The sequence below is a fragment of the Pteropus medius genome, unplaced genomic scaffold (assembly GCF_902729225.1).
Source record: "Pteropus medius unplaced genomic scaffold, Ma_sr-lr_union100, whole genome shotgun sequence".
NCBI lineage: Eukaryota > Metazoa > Chordata > Mammalia > Chiroptera > Pteropodidae > Pteropus > Pteropus medius.
In genome coordinates this window covers 9,700,832-9,709,026 of record NW_024352785.1, presented here as the reverse complement: position 1 = coordinate 9,709,026, position 8,195 = coordinate 9,700,832, and positions in this window count along the sequence as shown.

Sequence of the window (8,195 nt, the reverse complement as noted above, 5' to 3'; positions counted from 1 at the left end):
ACTGAAAAAATAAGTAAAGTGTAGTTTCTCCCAAGATGTTCCTCATGGATGACCAGTATTTGTGTCATCCATATACCACTTCACCAGTGGACAAAAATAGTTGTTAAAAAAGACATTTAATTGCTCCCATATTTGGCAACCCTCTGTCCCATATGTCTAAAGTTAGCCCTCATTTCATATACATGTCCAAATATGTCATAATTTTTTATTTAAAAAATTTATACTCATTTATTTATTCATAGATCCATTTAACAAATATTTATTGCTGCCTACAATAAGCCTGTGTCAGGCTATGGATTGTAACAGTGAACAAAACAAATATCATCCTTCATGGGGCTTGCATTCTAATAGGCGAGGCTACAAACATTGTAATCTGTATTCAATAATTCTTTCTTTCAACAAATATTTGTTAAGTACCATTTATTTATATCAAGCACTTTATAAATAAAATAAATAAAGTAAATTTATATGTATTAAGCACTTTGTATCATAAATAAATAAATATAAATTTATTTATATTTATTAAGGGCTATTAAAGACTAGATGGCAGAGATATAGGGTTATTTTATGGCGATTACTCTCAGATCAAATCATCACAGAAATAGATAATAACAAATAGTGATAACTATTATGAAGGAAAAACAGATTAGAGGGCATCCCAGTCTGGAAGAATGTGAAGGTAGCCAAAGAACCGACATCTAAACCATGTCCAGAAGGATCATGACTAATAAATAAGATAAAGGGAGGGTTAGAGGCTCACTTGGATTGGGCTGCTAACATACACAATGGGATAATGGCACATTTGGAGATCTGAAAGAAGCTCAAGGTAGATGGAGACCCAGGAGAGAGAGAAAGCAGGGGGACAGGAAGGGTGGTCAGGGCCAGATCTGCAGGGTTTGTAGGTCATTTAAGGAGTCTAGTCACACACATTAGGGAATAATAGATTACAGAAGACTGAATGAAGTTGGTAAAAATAAGTCCATTTACTTCAAAGTTACTTGTCTTTATTCTTTTGTTTTGCATTCTGGTGTAAGTAGTTGAGTTGTTTGTTTGTTTGTTTGTTTAACTGTTTACAGCAGATAGAAATTGGTAGTATTAGAAACTATCCTAACAACTTTCACTAAAGAGAACTCTTAGATTTATTATAAAATTTGGGAAACTGAATCTATCTAAGAGACTAAGTATCAGTTGACTATATTTGAGAGTCTGAATATAGTAACTGTTTTATTTATTTCAATGGATATGTGTCTTCCTACCCCTCTTGCTGCTATATCATAACAAGAACATTCTAATTTTCATGCATAAAAGATGAAAATATTTTTCTTTTGGGAAGAATTAAATAGAGGCTCTGTACAGTTATTTATTATTTCTGAGGTGACATCTGGTGGATAAAAATTGAAATGCAGTTTTATATAGTTTGAGAAAGGTAAGGTTCTCAAATCTCATTGGTAGAAAATCGTTAAAGAATATGCGCTGAATTGGTTGAAGATTAATTTTGCTTATATGTTTCGCATTATATTATCCACAACAAGTAGGCATTATGGTATCAGATGTGATGAAGAGAACACTGCAGTGCTCTACTGGATTCGACAGGCTTTGAGTTCTGCTCAAACCTCTGGCAGTAAAGAGCTAAATGATTTGATTTTGCTTTGCTTTTTAAAGAACTTCCAAATTAAAAAACAGATTAGCTATAGACAGACAAGAATCAGACTGATATTGGAGTTCTCAGTGGCAGTACTGGATAGAAGAGACAACAGAACAATATCTTTGGCATTCTGAGGGAAAATTTCTATCTAGAGTTCTCTACTGAGCCACTCTCCTGGTATGAGCAAAATAAAAGCATTTTCAGGCATGCATGAAAGTTAACCTATCAAGAGTCCTCTCTGGGTTGCTAATTTAAAATGTCATTTTTATCAAATATTAGGTTTCAGTTTAATTTTAGGAGTTTTCTGTTTTGCTATTGCAATTTGGGTCTTTATTTCTATTTTTTTTTTTATTGAGGTATAATTGACACTATGTTTTCTAACTAGTTGTTATTTGTATTTGTATAGATGAAGGCAATTGATTTTTACACACTAATTTTATACTCATCTATCTCTTAAGTTCTCATATTGTTTGCATAGATTTATAATGAGTTTCTTGGATTTTACAGATATACAACTATCTGTAAATAGTAATAAATGTACTTCTCTTCCAATGTTTATACCTCGTATGTCTTCCTCTTATCTAATTGCATTGGTTAAACCTTCAGAACTATGCTAAATAATAGTGGTGACTAGACACAATTGTTCGCTGTAGATTTTAAATGGGAGTGCTTCTAGTGTTTCCTCATTAAACATAACGATGACTTTTAAGAAATATTCATCTTTTCTATTTTATGAAGATTTTTAAAAATTAAGTATGGATGTTAAAATTTATCAAATCCTTTTCTAGCATATTTGAAGAAAATCACACATTTTTTTCCTTTATCTATTTTATCAGCCTAATTTTTTCTACTTTATTTTTCAGTTGCAGAAAACAGGAAAGGATTTAATACAGGGAATGAACTGCTTATAAATCAGTGGAGAGCAGGAGGGACAGGCTCTCTGAGAATAACTCTCAGGACTATCCTGCAGAACTGGCCCACCAGGAGACCTGCTCCCTCTTCCACAGTCAGCAAGTCATGCTCCCGTCTGTTAGCTCCAGGAGCGCACCATCTTAATGTGATCTGGAAACAAAAAGTTGCCACTAGAATTCTTAGCCACAGGAACACACCTTCTTATCTGTCACCTCTGTATCAGGAAACTGATACTTGAACTGTCAGCTCGAGTTTCATCATGTCTGCTACAATGACTCCAGCAAAATCTATGCCTCAGCTACCACCTATTTCCCCATTATGGTCTGAAATCAAGTTTCCAAGTACACCTATTTGGCAAAACAAAATTTACATCGAGGACCTAGCTGCGAGGGAGCCTGGGAAATGAGAATTCTGAACTTTCCAAACTCTGCATTATAGGATGACTCACTGAAAAGAGATAGAAATAAGTGCTAAGTGAGCCCAGTGACTGTACATAACCACTTCATAACGTAATGAACAATGTCGAATCATGCTGTGATCCTGGGGAGAGGGAGAACTATTTTTCTTTTCATTCTTCTAAGGTGCTGCTGAATTGTTTGCTAAAATTTTGGTAAACATTTTTTTGCATCAATATTTATAAATGATTTTTGTTAGGAGTTTTTGGTGCTGTTGCTGGCTGTTTTTTGTAAACAAGCACATGCTACTTTTATTACTAGAATTTGAAAGTTTTCATCTTTTTGTCTCTGCTCTAGAACAATTTAAGTCTATTTATTCTGTCAGATTTGGTGAGATTAGCTGGTGAAACTCTCTAAACCTGGTCTTTGGGAGCTTACCATTTTGACACTTTTTTTAGGTTTTTAATACTTAATGTTTAGATTTTTAATTGATCAATTTTAGTAAATTATATTTTCATATTTATCTGCAGACAGTTGAGCAAAATAGTCTCCTGTGCTTCTTTTATTTTCCTTTGTATTGTTTATTATATATATTTGTGCTTTCTTAATTTTAATTCTTAATCAGGTTAGCTAGTGATTATTCTTCTTAACAAGTTAATGATAATGGGATTATCATTTCTCTGTTTTTATTTATTTTTTTCTCCTTCCACAATTCATTTTTCCTTTTTTCTTTTTCGGTTATTAATCTTTTCTCTTTCATTTTGAACTGGATGGCTGATTCATTTATTTTTATTCTTATTCATTAATATAATTATTGAAACTGCTAATTTTCTTTGAGGATTGTTTTAGCTGTATTTCATTAATACTAAGATATAGTGTTATGAATGTTTTTTAATTAAATTATAACCTTAATTTTTTAATTAAATTTATTGGAGTGACATTGCTTAATAAAATTATATAGGTTTTGAGTGCACAATTCTATAATACATCATCTGTATATTGCATTGTGTGTTCACTACCCAAAGTTAAATTTCTTTCCATCACCATATATTTGACCCCCTTCACCTTTATCTACCTCCCCCACTTCCTCTCTTCCCTCTGGTAACCACTAAACTGTTATCTGTGTCCATGAGTCTCAGTCTTGTTCATTTGTTGCTTTCAGATTTATATCCTACATGTATATGAAATTATATGGTTCTTAACTTTTTCTGTCTGACTTTTTTCACTTAGCATGATAATCTCAAGGTTCATCCGTGTTGTTACAAATGGCAGTATTTCATCTTTTCTTATGGCCAAGTAATATTCCATTGTATAAATGTACCACAGGTTCTTTATCCCATAATCTATTGAAGGACACTTTGGTTGTTTCCATGCCTTTGCGATCATGAATAATGTTTCTATGAACATCGGGGTGCATATATCTTTGTGGATATGTTTTCAAATTTGGTGGCTAAATACCCAGAAGAGGGATTGCTGGGTCATATGGTAATTCTATTCTAAGTTTTCTGAGGAACCTCCATACTGCTTTCTATAGTGGCTGTACCAATTTACATTCCCAGTGTATGAAGGTTCCTTTTTCCCCACAACCTCTCCTATGCTCATTTTTACTTGTCCTCTTGATGATAGCTATTCTAACAGGTGTGAGGTGGTATCTCATTGTGGTTTTGATTTGCATTTCCCTGGTAGCTAGTGAAGTTGAGCATCTTTCCATATGTCTGTTGGCCATTTGTATGTCTTCTTGGATGAAGTGTCTGTTCAGGTCCTCTACCCACTTTTTAATTGAATTTTTTGTTTTCTGCAATTTTGGTTTTGATACTCTGACTCTATAGTTTTACAAAAGTTTTAAAATTCCAATTAATAGGGTCTTTTGTCTTCTCAGTTAATTTGCTTTGTGATCAGAGAACTATGTCTGCATTGTTTCTGCTCTTTGGCACTTATTGAGGATTTCGTGGCCTAAATATATAGTCAATTTTTGTAAATGTTTCATGGGTATTAAAAAAGAAGATATAGTTTGTTTTCCGTGAACAGAGTTAAATATATGTCAATTAGGTCTACTTTATAAAATATATCACTTAGTCTGTTCTATTTTGAAAGCACCATTCTATGCCCTCTAGTAGTCTCCCCATAACTTGGCTATATTAAAGAAGAAGAGCAATTCTGCTGTAGGTATCTAACAGCTACAATCTCAACGCTTCCAAGAGAGTGAACATCCCTACCTCCAAAGCTAAGAACAAGTACTTGCAGAAATATTGACAGGCAAAGGAAACAAACCTACAAGAACTAGTCGTTATCTCTCATTCATTCACACTGACCAGCAGCCAGCCACAGCAAGCACACACTTGGATTTACATATTTATGCAAAAATGAAAATCTTTTCTTGTTTTTTTTTCTTCTTTTATTTTTTGATCCCGTCGAGGTTTCCACCAGGTACTTCCCTTTATAACACCTTCTGAACAGCCTCTCAACACTGCCTACTTCCAAGCTCAAATCTGGGTGGGATGTCCACTGCCAGTATTTTTGTCCTTGGCAACCAGGTTTGGTATCTACAGTCTTTCCCTGATGATGGTCCTAATGCTTGGTGATTTTTCTGCCGATGTTAATAAGCCATAAAATGTTCCTGTGCTTCAAATTATGCCCATTACTAGATAATTACTTTTTGTTATATTTTATAGATACTAGTTAATGTAAATCTGACAGTATCAGGATTATTTCAGCCTACGTTTAACAAAAATTTAAAACCAGTGTTTTTAAAAGTAGTTGATTGTTTTTTCTCAAATAAAAAGAAGCCCAGAGGTAGCCAATATAGCTGCTCAAATTAATACATAATTATAAAATATTTCCAACATTAAAGAAGTCCCAACCATTCACTAATGTTTTCTTTATCATTTTCTTGATGTACAATTTTTTAACTTCCACATTTATGTATAGAGATCTGTTTTTCATTTAAAATTCTCAAGCAAGAGTAAATACTTAATTGAAAAGTTATTTTTTTCCTATGAGTTTCTGAAACATTTTCTATAAATCCAAAGGAATATATAGATAATATACAAGTTCAATTTTCTATCTAACTGTAAAAGAATGACCATATGATAACTTTTTCTGAAATTAATTTTTAAATGATAGATTCATGTTCATCAAATGGGCTGGAATTCTCAGGGAAAAGTGCTCTATTGGGACTAAGTGGGGTATTCATAAAACTATCAACCACATTGAAGATTTTTTATTTTCCTGAGGCTGATGTAAGGGATGTAAACCTGACACTACCTGCAAATGACTAATCAACATCCATTCAAACACAGTCGATTGTCTTCTTTATTTTCTACTAGCTTCCAGGAAAAAAAAAATTATTTTTCAAAAGGAAAATTAACTTGGATAATTTTATAGTTTAGGAAAATCAGATCCAGGCTTGATGCTTGGCACTGCCACAGTCTAGCTATTTACTTTAAAAAGTTTATTAACTAAGGTTTTTAAACGTTCTTTATTTACAACAAAGGGTAGTTAGGTGAGGTAAGAGTGTTTAGCACACAATGGGTAATCAAAAGTAGGGATTATTATTTTTTAAATAAATATTCTCTGTTTTTCCTTTTATCTAGACCTGCCCTCAAACTCCTCTAACATTAGAAGTAGTTTCATGGTTGTTGCTGCAGCTGTTGTCATCGTTGTTATCATTATTGTTGTTAAACAGTAACTCTTCTTGGCCCATCCTCAGAGAACTGAAAGTCTGTTGGAGAGTATCTGGTTAGGGGATTTTAACCTTACCAAGAAACCGTAAAATAAGAGCAGAAAAGATTTGAAACTCTTTAAATCATTTCTCCTTTTAGTTCCCAGAAATAGAGTTAAGTTTAAACAGTCAAACATTTTGTATAGAAATAGTCATTTAAAGGTTGATAGAGGAGTTCAGCTATTTTTATGAAATAAAAATATGAAAATTGTGGAGGGAGTTATCACTCCATCTATAAGTATGTAACATTGGTTAGCTATAATTCTGAGTCTACTTCAGAAGTCAATGTGAAACAACTTTATTCCAGCCCTGCCAATTTATACTTGTGAATTCTATGCAGCAGTCACCAACTTTTTTGGCACCAGGGACTGGTGCTCCTATGAGAATCTAATGCCTGATGATCTGAGGTGGAGCTGAGGCGGTGAGGCTAGTGCTAGGGAGCAGCTGAAAACACACATGAAGCTTCGCTTGCTGGCCCACCATTCACCTCCTGCTGGGTGGCGTGGTTCCTAACAGGCCATGGACTGGTACCAGTCCACAGCCCAGGGTTGGGAACCCCTGCTATAGGGCACCATAAAGTTATCCATTTGCTAGTGTATGTAAAACAGTAGTACAAATATTTTCAAGTAATTAAGCCTTAACCAAGTAAATCCAATGCCCAGGCATATGAATACATTTGATTTTGCATAACTCTATGGAGCAATTCTACTCATTTTCAGCATATTATTCTATGACCTTGGGATGCATCATAACTTTCACCATCTGTTCAATTTTCTGTAGTGATCTTTACATAAATATTAAAACAAAATATTTGAAAACCACTAGTTATAAAATTAATTGAGCAGAACTTAGTTGGTTATAATTAGAAAACAGCCTCTTTTTTCTCCCACTGACTTCTCTTCAAACATTTGTGCTCTGCTATCTCTCTTCTCTGCCCCCGAGTTAATATGTCAGGGAGATATATTTGTTTTCCATATGTTTTCTGGTCACATTGGGTATTAGAACAATCTCCCTTTCTGGTATTAAAAAGTCAGTGTTGCCTCAATCAAAACTATTGTATCATGTCCAATTTTAAGTGTTTCTTCTTTACTCCTGACCAGGAATCAGTAACCAGCACTGGAGAAAGGAGGTAGAGTCTCTGCTTTCAGTCTTCTTGTTCTGCCTCCTTCCTGCACTCTTACACTGCCACTGAATGCTTCAGGGTCAAGGCAGGTTTGAAGATTGAATAGAAAATAAGGAATTGGTGATAGTGATTTTGAGTATCTTTTCAAGTAATTGACAGTGAAAGCCGGAAATATAAGACTATAATGACTCATATATTGGTCACAAAGCAAAGTTCAATTATATTCTACATACAAGAGACACACCTAAACAAAGCTATTTTAAAATGTTGAAACTAGTGTGTGAGCAAAGGCATACCAGAAAAAACACATAAGAATGAATCACTAGATAATGCTCTTAATGGAAGACACAATTGAATTCAGGGCAAAAATCATTAAACAAGAAGGGTAATAACTGCAAT